Here is a 14,477-nt window from a genome sequence, read left to right on the forward strand (position 1 = left end):
ACAGGAAGGGGTTTTGTGTTAAAATCCATGCTTATGTCAGATAGTAAAAAGGCACTGTGAGATTGAATAATGTAGACAGCATGCTGGGATGCTAAAGGCATGGAAACAGCAATTCAAGGATGGTTGCGACCACTGCTAAAATAATATCATAGCTGGTAAAGCTGGTGTTCAACTTGTTTAGCTAGTCACACAGCTGATCTCCCAGCCAGAACTGCTTTGTTCAGCTGGGTTGTGACTCCAAATCTAATTTCATCATTTTGTTGGGTTTATAAAAGCTGTGATCTGTAAACAAGAACGTTTGTGTTCCCGTACACACAAAATGCTTTAATCAGGACTGAAAATTAAAAAGATGTGGTGCTTGTCTTTGTTGTTGGAGATAATTGTGCTTACATGGCTCTTCCTCCGCCTTGACAAGGTTGTCGTCTTCAATGATCAGAGGAGGACTGTGCTTGTTCAGGACTAATGGCTAGCACACCAGGATGAATAATGATCATCTGCTTTTAGTTTATATCTGCTCTGAGGTCTTTATTAGTCTTCAGATGTGCTTCGTATGATGTTCTTCCTCTCCCTTTCTCACTCACTCCCTTCATTTCTCTAGCTCACCCACTCACTCACCACCTGTCGAGCTGTCTCTTCCTATTAATATCGCTTGTTCTCTCGTTTTGTCTCTTTCCTGATGTTGCACAATTCTCAGTAATTTCAGTTATTCAGAAAGCACACTGAAATAATGTTAACCTTAAAAATGTGCTTCATGTGGTACAGTAACTTCTAAATTACCTGGTTTTATGCAACATGTTATTAAACATCACTGAATCAACCTGCATACATTAGGTTAACACAACAAAACTAATACTAAGGGCAAGATTAGGTTAAAATGGTAACAACTGCAGGTTACCATGAAATAGATCTCTTAAATACCTCATTACTTCTCGTAGATGGCAATTAGATTAAATGGAGAGCAAATGGAGACTTTAATGTCCATGTCCTGCTTCTTCTGATAACAAGATCCCATTAATCTCAAATCTTCTCAGAAGTTTCCAAAGTGGTCTCAGTGATGTCTCAACCTGTGCTCACTCAGATTTGCCAAGATAACAAAGTCTGCAGTAAACATTCAGATTTTTCAATATGATATCTTCTGATTAAAGCAACGGTATGTAACTTTTGGCACTCTCGTGGTTGAAGCAAGTTACCTGCGGATGAACACTGTTTTGGTAATTACGTCAGTCAGGCTTTGGCTTTGCTCTTCTGCACGGATGAAACTGATAGTTTGAGATCCAGCGGTGTAACCATGGTTACAGGTGATCAACTTATCTGAGTGAATGTCACAAACAACAACAAAAATCACCCCCTCCCCTCAATAGATAAATAAATAACGAAAGAAAGAAAAAGACAGATTTCATTCAGCAGAAAGTAGCATACCTTCCGCTGTTGTTTTGACTTATTTAATGCATCCATCCATCCATCTTCTATAGCCGCTTGTCCTATGCAGGGTTGTGCTGGAGCCTATCCCAGCTGTCTTGGGCTGAGGGCAGGGAAACACCCTGGACAGGTGGCCAGTCCATCACAGGGCAACACACATGGAAATACAGATTCACACTCTCACTCACAGGCAATCGAGGGTCTCCAATTAACTTAACCTGCATGACTTATTGGACTGTGGTGGAAACCAGAGCACCTGGAGGAAACCTACACTAACATGGGGAGAACATGCAAACTCCACACAGAAAGGTCCAGTTGAGCTGGAACTCGAACCTGGGACCCTCTTGCTGTGAGGCGACAGTGCTAGACATAACGATTGGTAGTCATATCAGATAAAGTCAAACAGTGAAATGGTGCAAACAGTGGGAATTATAAATTAGCTAGCAGGCAAATAGACCAAGGTAGTAACTTGTTTAAAGATTGGCATTGTTACCAATATAATGTTTTTTATTTTTTTCATTGTCTTAACTCAAAAATGAAATTGAAAGCTCTGCAGTACCACAATCCATGATCAAATGCCCCATTTGAGTGGCTAACTCTATCTAACAAACTACCGCACTAAGAGACGGTCCAATAAATTGGTCCAGACCTGTCTCTTAATTTTATCGGTCGAGCGAGAAAAACTACATCTCTTGATCAGTTTTAAATACTTTCTCTGAGTTGTCCTCAAGCCAATGCTGTTTTGTGTTTTTATTACAGGCTCTTTTACTTTTCCATTTTGCTTGCAGACTCTAATCGCTTCAAAGTTTCTTTATTTTGAAAATGGATGATTCCCCAGAGGGTTGCCTTTTTGAATGATCCATGGTCAATGTTCCTCATGTGTTGTGGCTACAAGCTTTCAGCTTCAAACTACTACCACACCTATATACATATACATGCACTGTAGTAGCTCCTGATTTTCTTTATTTACTGATATCAGGTAAACACTTACAGACGAATGACGGAGGTATGCAATTTCCCGCCATATCTGTCTCAACACCTCTAAAATATATTTATACATTATATATACATTATATAAATATATACATTATTATAGGCTTAACATAGTGAAATGGGGAAAGGTAAATACATGGTTTGGAAGATTGAGTGTTGGTGTACTTACACATGAATGACATTTTGTTCATTTCTAACAAACAAAGATCTTACATAGCGTAGCTTTAAACTCTTCCAAGACCAAATTATCTGAGCTATGATATCCATATTAATCGTATAGCTCTATACTCAATAACTTTCAATAATATATTCAATAATTGTCTAAAACAAAATCGATCCTTAAACTAAACATATCTGAGAGCTTTATTATGCATTAAGAGCAACTTCTGAGCAATAACATTTTCCACTGTGTGTTGCATTTTCCAATTCTTTCTTTGACAAGCCTGTCATGTATAAAAAACATTTGTAAAGCCCTTTAGCAGAGCAGCAGCAAATGAAGAAGACTCTCTAGTAATTATTGCATAACAGCACCTACAAAAACTAATGCCAAAGCAGAAATTATCCACAGTCTAAACAAATCTCTAAAACTTCTTACCTGGATAGCCAAGGGCTTCCAGACAAACAGCAAACAACCACTGAAAAAAAAAAAAACTGATTCCAAAGTTGTCATCTTTCTATATCATTTTGGTCTTTTAGTTTAAATAAAAGAAAAAAGAAAGGGAAAACAATTTTAGAAAGCCACTTCTGGCCTCATAAGCAAATTTATATAGACCTTCAAACTTTAAGATGCAGTTTGGTGAGCCTCCGTGGTCTCTATGTGTGGCTGGCATACCATTGTCAATTATAGAGAGAGCTTAAGGATTCATGGCCAGAGATGGTCACCTTCTGAGCTGCTTTACTGCAATTCCAAACATTCTTTCAGCGTAGTCGTGCTTTATTGCTTGGTGAGGAAGTAAGGGATTCATAGGGGAAAGAGGGAGTGCTCTGTGACCAATCTGAAACAGTGATTAATGCATATTTACAGTCCTTTCTTAAAAATGGATTGAATTGTTTTGTTTTTAACAAAGATTCACAATTTGGCCTTGGCAGCTATGTTTTTCAGATAAATGCATCCATTGAGCTAGATTTTTACATTTTCTGAAAGAAATGTAAGTGGTACTTGCCCTTGCAATGCTTGCCACCATCATGCAATGGTTTTGTGAGTGGTTGCCAGGGCAATGCTATATGGTTGCTGAGGTGCTCTGAGTGGTTTTAAATGTGTTGGTAGGATGTGGTTGCTAAAAGTTTTTTTTTAATTAGCATATTCCGCTTCAGTTGCTAAGATGTTCTGGGTGGTTGCTATTAATTGATTTTAAATTGGTGTTTTTAATTAGTGCTAGGAGGTTGTTCTTTTAAATAAGCATGTTGCTCTGCAGTTGCTAAGGTGATCTGGGTGGTTGCTTTACAATTAGCATGTTGCTCTGTGGTTGCTAGATTGTTCTGGGTCATTGCTAGGGTATTGATAAGTGAATGCTAGGGTGTTCTGGGAAGGTGCTTGGCGGTTGCTTTTTAACAAGCACATTGCTCTGTGGTTGCCAGGGTTTTCTGGATTGTTGCTAGGTGGTTGATTTTTAATTAGCATGTTGCTCTGAAGATGCTAAGGTAATCTGGTTATTTGCTATAGCATCATTAAGAGATTGGTATGACATTGATTGGTGGTGCTAGGGTGTTTTGGGTGGTTGATTTTTAATTAGTGCATTGCTCTGTGGTTGCTATGGTGTTCTGAGTAGTTGCTAGGGTGTTCTTGGTGGTTACTTTCAAGGTGCTTTCGGACTACCACGTTTGGTGCACCTGGGGTCGAATGATTTCAAAGTTCGGTTCGTTTGGATAATGTAAATGCTGTTTTCCAAACTCGGGTGAGCGCCCGCGAACCGCACCCAGGTCTGCTTGCAAATGTGGTCTGGGGTACAGTTCATGTGAACTCCAATACAGTTTTCTGCTGATATGAACGCAATCGTACCAAATCGCGGAAGTGAACCACTTGTGATGACATTTTAATTTACATCTTTGCAGGCTCCCAATCGTAATTATTATGGTATAATGCATTTCTCCTACCTGCTGATGACGTAATCAGACCACGGTTCGGACACAAATAATATGATGTGAATAGAGACAAGCAGGGGGCAGTGGGCAGGGGGAGAAAAGAACTCGGGTTTGGTCCAATCGAACCAAGTGTGAAAGCACCCTTAAATTGGCGTGTTGTTCTTCCGTTGCTAATGTGTTTTGAACAGTTGATAAGTGGTCTCTTTTTGCACTGCCCTGAAGATGCTATAGGTGTTCTGGATGGTTGTTATGGCATTGCTAAGAGGTTGCTATGGCATTGCTAGGTGGTTGCTAAGTTTCTCTGGATGGTTGATTTTTAATTAGCGTGTTGCTCTGTGGTTGCAAGTGTGTTCTGGGTGGTTTCTAGGATGTTGCTCTGTGGTTGGTAGGGTGTTCTGGGTGGTTGCTTTTTAATTAGTGCTTTGCTCTGCATTGGCTTAAGTATTCTGGATGGTTGACAGGTGGTCGCTTTTTAATTAGCATGCTGCTCTGTAGTTGCTAAGGTGTTCTGGGTGATTGCTATGGCAATGGTAGGTGGTTGGCTATGCAGTTGCTTACTGGCCAAAGTCAAAGGAACCCACCCCAAAGTCTCTATGATATTCTGGTCCCTAGATTGGCTCAGATCCCTCCTTTAATGTAAATCTGTGGGATTTTTGTTTACCCATTTTATTGTCCAGACAAAAACTGTCAGTTCACTTAGAAAAGCAATAGTACATCTCTCCTAAACAAACACACAATTTAAGGTGTCATTCACTTCTAGTAAACATGTTGCCCTAACAAGCATCACTAATTAGATTATACAAAAGCAGAATACTGTTGTGCAATTAAAAGTCTGAGATTAACCAAATTCAAAGCTGTTTTACAACATCTTGCACTGATCAGGATCTTATGTCCTACTTGGCCTGAACATGTCAGTTTGTGTGATCGTGTGTGTGTGTGTTGGATTATGGTTTGGGGGTACATGGTGGGGTGGGTTCAATCAGCGAAGCTGGAGTGAATGCTCTTTGATTAAAGTAAACTTATTGGCCTAACACAAACAACCATGGAGCGAGAGCCTATGCCAAAACACAGATGGGCTGACAGACCAATCACAGTGAAATGGCTTGTAGTGGTAAAAGGACCGGATCCTGATTCATGGCTGCACTCTCTACAAACTCCATATGTATCATGGGCCCCACTTCTCTCCATGGAACTGTCTCGTATAGCATAGTCACACTAAATTAGTAAAATTTGATACACATTTCCAAACACTTCAAACAAATAGCTTTACAGTTCAGTGACAAACAGTGCTGTGGAATATAGCCTTGCTGGCACGCACAGATGTTCTCTTTTTGTAATAATGCTGCTTTGCAATTAAAGGCAGGTAAAGCAAATTCTGACAGTATAAAACACATACCATCAGGGCTGGACTGGTAATCTGGTATACCCGGCATTTTCCCAGTCCTAATTTTTGGAGGGAGTTCCGTATCGAGTTCCAACGTGAAATGTCCACAGGGTGGCACTATAAGTTAATTAAACTCCCAAACAGATGAGGGTTTTAAGTTTAATGCTCTTTCGAGTTTTAATCTCCCTACCCTCAACCTAAACCTAACTGAAAGTGTCATAAAAAGCAAATGCAACATAAAAAATGCAATTGCTGAAGCAACCACATCATTTTGTGATGCTTCTGATTCTTTTGGCTCTCATGTTGACTTGTGATTTGTGTGAACGGGAATAAAAGTCATTGTTTAACACCTCTAGTGTTAATTTCATCAGGAAACTGCTGCAGTACAACAAGCCACACCAAAATAATTGAACAAAAATGTAAGTATAGTAATATGTTTCTTTGAGACCAGGTTGGTCTGTTAACATTCTTGTGGTTTAATCAGCCAGTCAGCACTGCCATGACACAATTTTCCTACAGAACATGGTAATGATATTTACAGCTCCGGTAATTAGCAAAAAAAAAAAAGTAATAAGAATAATAAGAATTGAATTGCACAACTGAGACCCATGGCAATGACTGGGTGAGGGGTGAGCCACTGCCATTGAGATGAATGGGAATGCTAACAGACAGCTTGCTCAGGGTATTATGGACCTCTTTGGCTCAAAAATACTGCACGTTTAAGTTTGGTGATCGTCTTCGATTGTATAATAGTTATACAATATTTCATCTTCATTCTTTTTGTATACAGTATGTAAGGTGTCACATTAAGGAGATCCACCCTGAGTACTGCAGATATGCCTCCTACCTCAGGGCTGTGCAGATTCATTTAGTAATTGACCAAGACTTTGACTCACACGTTTTCAATTAGTGCCGAGGATTCAAAAATAATGATATGGGAGTGTTTTAACACCCACACTCGGGGCTCTTCATCGTTGACAGAGAACATAGATGGTAGACTGTTTGAGCCCATTCACGTATCTCTGCCCAGTGTTTGTGAAGTTGAATCGTCTGGAGCTAATGCTGGATTTTTGGCTCATGGTAAAGTGCGGGTAAACATCAGAACGCATATGAGGAACACTGTGGCCTCAGTGTGGTGTGGTCTCCCAGGTCCAACATTTCAAGCTGATTTCTCAGTAATTACTTGGTTCGCTTTTGGCATGCAATCGTGATGGCCATGGCTGCTGTTTCCTTTCCTTGGCACATGCCTGATCATGCCTAGCCAAACTGTTCCGCAGAACAACATAGGGACGGCACAAACCATCCCTGAAGCCTGCTTCTGCTTCAGTTTCTCATTAGGTTTTGAGCAGAAGGGCTGCATGTCATGTATGTTTATCAATTCTTATGTATCAGGGCATTGATCTTCACATTTTACTCACATTATATTAAATAAATTGTTCTCCCATAAATAAAAATTCTGTCATTATTTACTTAACCTAATGTCGTTCAAAACCTGTTTAATTAAAAAAAAGTCTTCACAGGGTTTATTTGTCGCATAATGAAAGTAAATATGACTCCGTCCTGCTTGAAAAAGAACAAAAAAAAAACAATGGAATCACAGTATATAACTTGTGCTCTATATTACAAGTCTTCTGAGGCAAAACAGAATGAAATCAAATATGATATGCTATGTATAACATCAGACATCATTGGTCTTGTGGCCAAACATCATGATGTCATGTCACAAAAAACATCCAGTGAACGGCAATTCTGCAGAAACGCCTTGTTGATGAGAGAGGTCAACAGAGAATGGCCAAACTGGTTCGAAACGTCAAAGTCACGTTAACTCAGATAACCGCTCTGTACAATTGTGGTGAGAAGAATATCATCTCAGAATGTTATTCTGAGATGTGGGTTGGCACTGTTTTGGTGGCACGAGGGGGATACACAATATTAGACAGGTAATTTAATGGTGTGGCTGATCAGTATATATATTAAGTATATATTAAGGAGTGGTGGTGGTGTAGTGGGCTAAAGCACATTACTGTTAATCAGCACAAAACTGTTAATCAGAAGGTCGCTGGTTCGATACCCACAGCCACCACCATTGTGTCCATGAGCAAGGCACTTAACTCCAGGTTGCTCTGGAGGGATTGTCCCTGTAATAGGTGCACCGTAAGTCGCTTCGGATAAAAGCGTCTGCCAAATGAATAAAATGTAAATATATATATATATGTACACAAACACACACACATATATATATAGTTTGAATTTTGTTATCTAATGCAATGACATTCATACATTTGGCTTAAGTGTCCAAATACCTTTGGAGCCACTGTAGGCACATATGACGGGCCAAAGTGAGAGTAAATGAGTGATTGAGAGATGTGAGGTGGACAATCACTCCCCCTTTATTCAGTGTGAGCTTTTTAACACCTGTTCTTCATTAGGTCTCTGTCCCTGTGCCAGAATCAATATGCCACGATGCCTGAAAAAATCTGCCCATTTGTGAATGGGCGGGACATTAGTGAATTCCAAATTATTTACAAACACAGAGCCACTACTCATTACTTTTCCTCCCACCCATTCCGTCTTGGGGCCCTTTTCTGCATCTCAAGCCAAAAACAAAGCTTTTCCCCTGCATCTAGCCCAGCCTTATGAAATCAGATTCCCTAATTTTATTGGATTAACAGAATATTGCATTCACACAACACTTTCAAATACACAAAGCATTTCGATTTTTTTCCTAAACCTTCACATATCTCTCCCTCACGCACTTTAGATGACGTATATGTTTCCATAGATTGCAGCATATTTGCTGGCAAAGACAGTCTAGTAAAACAAGAGAGGGAAGCTTTTTCAAAGAGGGTACATCAGCACTCTGCAGGGGTTTTAAGAAACCTGATGGAAAGGGGGGGGGGCAATGGCAATATAGCGCAAGTTTTCATCTTTACAATAAACACATCTATATTACACTTGTGTAAACATGTGCTGACTGTTCAAATAGGTCTTGCATATGGTTGGGATCGGAAAGCGAGGGAAGAGAGAGTGAATCAGTTGAGCCGAGTGAGTCCTATGTAAGCATTATGAGAGATCTTGGCCTTGACTTGTGCTTCCCAATCACTGGGCTAGAAGTGTAAATACCGCTTTGGTTTATTGCACATCAAAATAAATGATGCAAAAGGAAATCAAAGTAAATAGCATCGATCAGAGTAATCATTGCATGGCATACCCCCACTGCCGTGCCTGGTTTGTATACATATATGAGCCAAAATAGTTTGCCTTTCTTATAACAAAATTGATGAGAGACTTTAATGGACGTTTATGCAACATCTTTAAACTAAAACATGGTCCACTTTTAAACAATATAACAATCAATTTTTCACCCCCCATGAACAGTTGGTCAACTGTAATGCTCCCTTCTCATTCCTTTCACGTTCATTTGAATGATTGGAAATATGAGTTTCCTACTCAGAAGTTGCACATGGACGCCCCTTCAAGTCATAATTGCGACTGGGAAACTCTGAGGTAATTCCGATGCCCGAGTTGGAAGGAGACATAAACTGTCAACATGACAGAGAGGAGTGTCAGTTTCTGTAGTGAAAAAATTGGTTTTATAAAATGTTCTATATGCAGCTATAGGCATTTCAGCCATATGCATTTACAAACAACATTAACCATTTGATGCATATTGTACACATTTACACAGAAATTGCATGTACAGTATTTGACCAGAATTTCATTATCATACCATATAACATATTACAGGGCTAAATAAGAGTTCCCCATGAAATATGCACGAATTAATCTGGCATCGTCCATGTTTCCTGTTCTTTCCGACAAAGCACTTGTACTTGCCATACTCGTTATTACAACTTCAGAGGTGGCAAGTAGGATAATTCCGAAAGCATGTGAGAGCAGCATCAATCATTGTGCTCTGCAGGAAAAAATATAGCTTAAAGGGAAAGTTCTAACAAAAATGAAAACCTTGTCATTGGCTGACCCATTTGTTCCAAACCCATATGGTTCTCTGTCTTCCATGGAACACAAAAGATGTTAGTCAGACTGTTAGTCTCAGTCACCATTCACTTTTACAGTATTGCATCTCTTTTCCATACAATGAAAGTGAATGGTGACTGAGCCAATCATTCTGCCTAATATTTCTTTCTGAGTACCACACAATAGAGAAAGTCATACAGGATTGGAACAACATGAGGTGAGGGAATGATGACAAAAGATGACACAGTTTTGGCTGGTAGCTGTGATTTGAAATGTGGTTCTTTAGCCGGTTTCTTGTTGATCCAAGTTGGTTATTAGTTGGTCCAAACTTGTCATTGAGTGGTTAACTAACCAGCCGCCATTTCCAAGGTTGATAACCTTAAAATAATAGTTTGGGTTCAATACAAGTTAAGCTCAATCGACTGCATTTGTGGCATAATGTTGATTGGAGTGGTGGTGGTGTAGTGGTCTAAGCACATAACTGTAATCTGGTAATCAGAAGGACACTGGTTTGAACCCCACAGCCAAAACCATTGTGTCCTTGAGCAAGGCACTTAACTCCAGGTTGCTCTGGGGGATTGTGCCTGTAATAAGTGCACCGTAAGTTGCTTTGGATAGAAGTGTCTGCCAAATGCATAAATGTAAATGAATGGGGCCAGTCTGTAATGTTAAAATACACAGTGTTTAAAAAGTATAGCCACAAGATGTAAACAATATACAGCATGTGTTAACATGATTTTAGTGTAATAAAATCTCTTACTAACCTTTTCTGTTTACACGTATATCTAATTTTACAACTTGTTTGCCATGACGACATAAAAGGTAAACTCTAAAACCTTAAAATGACTGTGAAACTGAAAATGTAAACAACTTTGCACAAGTTGAAATGAAATAATTAATGTAAGTGCTTCTGTATTTTCAGCTTCACATTTATGCCTTTAACCCCTTCAAAAACCTTGATTTTGGCTTCTTTTTTTTTTTATGAAAAGGAGGGCATGCCAATATATACTATATGTATATATTGTATAATATATGCAAGTCAAATAAATATATACAATAATGACAAGTCATTTATTTTTTTTGGTTTTCACCATTATGCCACAATTGCTGTGACTGAGCTTAAATTGTAATGAATCCAGAATATTATTTTAAGCTTGCATGATCATCTGGTAGCTGGTTTGTTGCTGCTCCAAGATGGTCTACTATCTTGGACAAGAAAATGCTAAATGGTTTGGCAAGAAACCAACTACCATATTCTAAAAACTTTTCCAGCAGGGTGGACAAAGTGTTTCTACCTCAGTCACGTCTAAAGTTGGCTGAAATGCATCAGTAAATCCCTGTTATCTCTGTATTGTTCTAAGTATACCAAGTGGTTCCATGTTATGTTGGGCATTCTCATCACATATAGTTGCTGAAGCAAATGAATTCATTTATTGCCACCAGTATACATCATTACACACCACAGACAATGGCGGTTTTGTCCTTCAAACCTGACAGTTTTCCTTTCAGTCTAGCTGCTTCTTGAATATATGTATTATTCCAACACTCTCTGGCACTGGATAACTGCACTTAAGCCTCCAAGCTGCGTTCGAGTTTGACTTCGCTCCTGGCTGATGGCAGCAGTCGCTGTAATGTAATGCTCCTCTGGGTGTTAATATTGAAATGTCAGCCTGCCATTGCTGATCAGTTGTTCAACAGCTTCCAATGTTGGAAAAATAAACACCCTTTTCTTTTTCGTCTTCTTTTACTGCGTTTTTTTTTTTTTTTTTTTGGGTGGGAGGGTTGATGAGATGTGTGATTTTAAGGCATCTGAATTCCTCCATTAATGACTCCCAGCTTTCCATCTCTGAGAGGCTGGGGGAAGGGATGGTGGAGCTCATATGGACAAAACTGTTAAATGCTTCTCACCTACAAAGATGGACACTCTGCTGGGGTGGAGAACCAATCAGGAGTTAAGCCTATGAAGGTTGCGCTGGTTACATTTTTAAAAGTAGCAGCTAGAAAAATTCTTGTTATAATTTTAAGAAAAGTAAGCTGATGAGACTAATTAGAAATGTATTTGTCAAGTCTAAGATACACAATTTATTTGGTGCCTCCACAGAACAAACCAAATGCTTTATTCAACATATGGTGCTGGACATTCATGAGCACCACCATGTTGAGATCACATGACCAGCCGAATACTGCTAGTTTTACCTCTAGAATCTCCTGTAATTTAACACTTTCACTCAAAATATGTTAATCATAACTGACTGCAAACAGCACATTTCTACCAACATAAACATTATTGAGTGCATCTTTAAGTAAGATTGAGCTAAGAAAACTAGATTTGGACATATTTGTTTTAAAGGTGTATTTATTTCCTTATTTTAAGTTTTACTTCTAAAGAAATGAATAGCAATATTGAAATATATGTACGAAATCATGAGTTAATCTCAGTAACCTTATAAAAGCACTTTTATTCATGGGGCAGGGACACCCTCATGGGGGCTGCCATTTTAGAATCACATGACCAGTTGAGAATACTACTTGCTTAATCTCAGTAACTCCTTTGTTATTGAACACTTTCATTCATGGATTAAATTAATCCTAGTATACTGTGCATAGTAAACATATACAATGGCATTGGTAACTGAAAACTATTGTTTAAATGATGCTATTTCCAGGCCACTAAATGTCACTGTAAGCCAATAAGCCACTTCGACATAACTTTAAAAAAATACTGAGTGCACCTTTAATCACTTTTTTCCAAGTCATCCAGTTATAATTATTCAAGGCTTCATGCAACATCAACTTTTCTCTGACTATTTTTTATGCTGTACCTTTATAGGGATATTTTGGGTTCAATCAGGGGCACAGCTGTCAGAAGGTGGCTCGCACAGACCCAAAACTTACAGTGCTAATATATTAATATACAAGTATTATATACTTGTAGTGTTTGTAGTATTTGAAAGATTCAAGTATTGCAAATGAAATGCAAAAATAAAGGGCATCTTGTGGAGCACTTGCTTCTGTTTCACACATTACAGTAAAAGACTGAGCACAAGTTTATCCTTGAATAAATTCTTTAATCAACGACAATAGAATCACATTTTTGAAGAGTGCGGGGGAACTGTCTGTAATACTTCAAAAGTATTGCCACAAGATGTAAACAGTATAATGTTGATTATCACTAAAATAATGGGGTCGATTTTTGGATTTTAAGGCAGAAATGTGAAGCTTATAATTTTTATAAAAGCACTGCATTTAATCTTCTGTTAAAACTTGTGTATTATTTGAGCTGTGTATATATATATATATATATATATATATACGGTAGTTTTAGGGTAGGGTTTACTGCGTTGTGTTTTACGTTGAATTGAAGCCAGAATATTACTTTAAGACTTCTAAATGCCCTCTTTCACACGTGAAAGGAGAAAGAACACTATCTTACAGGCTGTGGGTTTGCTGTTGCGTCCAATATAGTTTGCGCTGTCTAATCCTTCAATCGCAGCCTCTTTGCAAATCCTGTAATATACTGTGAGATTATACTGCGCACAAACTCAGATTGTTGTGATGTTGTGATGGGAGCCTTTGGTGGCCCATTCCATTTGTTAAATACGGGGAATAATGGTGGTATGTCCCGCCATGACTAGGTGAGCCACGCTGCTGAACACCGAAAAGGTGTCGTTGATGTGTAAATGCAGGTGGTAATGTGTTAACATAATTATTTCAAAGTTACAAAGTCACTTGTTTCAGAACAGGCCATTTTTGCAGCTTAGTATTAATAAATAGGCTTTGAAAGGAGTTTATTTAAGAGTTTATACAGTACATTGACATTTATTTCAACAGAACTAGACATTGAAATTGTAAAAGCAAAAAAACTTATTTCACACACTGAAAAATTGCTTATATTTCTGGTTGTTTCTATACAAAACTATCATATGGTTCAGAAGACTATTATGGCACATGGACAACTTTTATGATACGTTTGGATATTTTTTTTTAAGCTTTTAAATGAGCACTATCCATTGCCATTGAATTTAAATGATGGGCCAATATATTCATTAAAATATCTCCTTTAACTTTCACATAAGACAAAGTCATACAGGTATGGAATGACACTAGGGTAAGTCAATTCTGACAGGATTTTCCTTTCTTGATAAATGGTTCCTTCTGAAATCTGAATCTTACAAGATTCTCTGTTCAGACAAAATTGTATTTCTGAGCATAGATCACATTAAATGATCTGAATGTCAGTCCTGACTGGCTTGTGAGTCATTGATTGTGCTCTTATTGACACAATTACATCGACCACAGTCTATTCAGAGAGCAAGTTGGTGCAATTTATCAAAGGTTACAGTAGATTTAAACAATCTTGACGATTTCCAGTGTATGAATAATAAATGGTTGCCACCCATGCAGCTGAATTAGAAGGGGGCAGCCTGAATCAGTTTCCATCACTCTGTTTTTAAGGCAATGTGCTCCTTTTCATTATTTAGAGCACACCAGGTGTATTGTAACTACAACCAATTTCCTTGCAGTCTATAAAACTGCCAATCAGAATCATACAAGAGTGCTGAGTGCAAAGCAGAGTCATGACTGCCTGACCAGGGGGAGACTCAATTTGTGGTCAGGTGTC

Source organism: Xyrauchen texanus, chromosome 37 (genome assembly GCF_025860055.1).
Source record: "Xyrauchen texanus isolate HMW12.3.18 chromosome 37, RBS_HiC_50CHRs, whole genome shotgun sequence".
In the NCBI taxonomy this organism is placed as follows: domain Eukaryota; kingdom Metazoa; phylum Chordata; class Actinopteri; order Cypriniformes; family Catostomidae; genus Xyrauchen; species Xyrauchen texanus.